Raw genomic sequence first — 2,219 nt, forward strand, 5'->3', positions numbered from 1 at the left:
CAAAAAAATGAGTTCGCGTGTCACCTCTGACACACGTGTCATAGGTTCGCCATCACTGCCCTAGGAGTTATATCAGTGAAGATATTGCTTTGGCATATGTCTGAGATTTTGCTCCCTGTGGATTCCTCTAAGATTTTTATAGTTTTCTGTCTTACGTTTAAGTCCTTTATCCATTTTGAGTTTATTTTTGTGTATGGTGTAAGTTGGCGGTCTACTTTCGTTCTTCCTTTTCTGAGCCCTGCCCCAACAGAGCCAGCAGGAGAGTGCCATATCTGAGTCTTCATCACTCTTTGGCCTGCTCTGGTCATAAGATGCTGTCTCACCCAACTTTAAGGTTCACCTAAGCTGTTTCTAGTGGCTTTCCCATACAAATGGCCTATCTTGGCTCATGCTTCAGACTTTTCTAAAATCTCTTAAGCCGAATCTGGCCTCAGTGTGCCCACATACCTCTTGCTAAGTGGCCCCAGGCCTGGCCTGGTTCACAGCTTGGCCTCTCTCCAGCAATGTTTAAGCCCAACACAAGTAGCAGTGATTTGCAGATCCCTGTAGCTCATGCCAGGTCGGCCTGGGCAGGGCACAAGCAGTGGCTGAACTTGGCCTGCATCTCCCAGGAGGCCCCAGAGCCAGTGCACCTGGTGGACAGCTTCAGATCCCATTAAAGCATTACCTAATCACTTCCATGAGTGACACACTCAAGGTGCAGACTCAGCAGGCACTAATGCCCCATTGAATCAAGTCCTGTTCCATGGAGTCAGCTGCTGCACAATAAATCCTCCATGTTGGTGGTGGCCAGTCCTCACAGCCATTTGGCCTGGGGGGTAAACCCTCCCATTGATGTGTCAACAGCAATCAAGGCTCAGTTATAACAGGTGGGTGTACATGGCCCAAATGGGGCAGGGGGCACACCTGGAATGCCTAGCTTGAGTGCCACTGGGCCCTAAAGGACATCTACATGAGGCCACTCTACCAAGACCAGGAGAAGTAGCAGCTCTACCTAATACATGAAACAAACACAGGGAGGCAGTCAAAATCCGGAGACAAAGAAACAGGTCCCAAATGAAAGAAGAAAAATCCAGAAAAATAACTAACAAAATGAAGACAAGCAATTTACCAGATGCAGAGTTCATTGCTTATAAGGATGCTCAGTGAACTTAGAGAAAGAGTAGATGAATTTAGTGAGAACTTCAACAAAGAGATGGGAAACATAAAAATGGAGATAGAAAACATAAAAAAGAGCAAGTCAGAAATGAAGAATACACAAACTGAAATGAAGAATACAGTATAGGGAATCAATAGTAGAGTAGAAGCAGAGGAACAAATCAATGGATTTAGAGGATAAGGAATTAGAAAACACTAATCCAAACAACAGCAACAAAAGAATTTAAAAAGTTGAGGCTATTATAAGGAGCCTCTGGGACAACTTTAAGCATGCCAACATTCACATTATGAGGGTGCAAAAAGGAGACGAGAGAGAACAAGGAATTGAAAACTCATGTGAAAAAATAGTGACGGAAAATTTCCCTAACCTGGTGAAGGAAATTGATATACCAGTCTGGACTCAAAGTCCCAAACAATGAACCCAAAGAGGCCCACATCATAATTTTTTAAAAATATATATTTTATTGATTTTTTTACAGAGAAGAAGGGAAAGGGATAGAGAGTTAGAAACCTTGATGAGAGAAACATCCATGGATCAACTGCCTTCTGCACACCTCTGCTGGGGATGTGCCCGCAACCAAGGTACCTGCCCTTGACCAGAATCGAACCTGGGACCCTTCAGTCTGCAGGACAATGCTCTATCTACTAAAGTACAAGCCCTTGACTGGAATTGAATCTAGGACCCTTCAGTCCGCAGGCCAATGCTCTATCTACTGAGCCAACCAGTTAGGGCCCACATCATAATTAAAATGCCAAAGTTTAAAAACAAAGAGAATTACCCTAGCAGGTTTGGTTCAGTGGATAGAGCGATGGTCTGCGGACTGAAGGATCCCGGGTTCGATTCTGGTCAAGGACACATACCTAGGTTATAGGCTCAGTCACATGGTGGCAGGCAACCAGTCAATATGTCTCTCTCACATTGATGTTTCTCTCTCTCTGTCTCTCCCCCTCCTTCCACTCTGTTTAAAAATCAATGGAAAAATAAATAACAAAGATAATCTTAACACATTGCGTACTGCATAGAAATCTCTAAGACATACGCCAGGGACCGCACGTTTTTG

General features: G+C 44.2%; 1 protein-coding gene across 10 annotated transcripts in view; it reads left to right on the top strand.

Moving 5' to 3' along the window:
- The window catches only part of R3HDM2 (R3H domain containing 2), a 126,894-nt gene that overhangs the window by 29,858 nt on the left and 94,817 nt on the right, over positions 1 to 2,219 (top strand). The gene's annotated exons all lie outside the window — the stretch shown is intronic.

Source organism: Myotis davidii, unplaced genomic scaffold (assembly GCF_000327345.1).
Source record: "Myotis davidii unplaced genomic scaffold, ASM32734v1 scaffold1134, whole genome shotgun sequence".
NCBI classification, from domain to species: Eukaryota; Metazoa; Chordata; class Mammalia; order Chiroptera; family Vespertilionidae; genus Myotis; species Myotis davidii.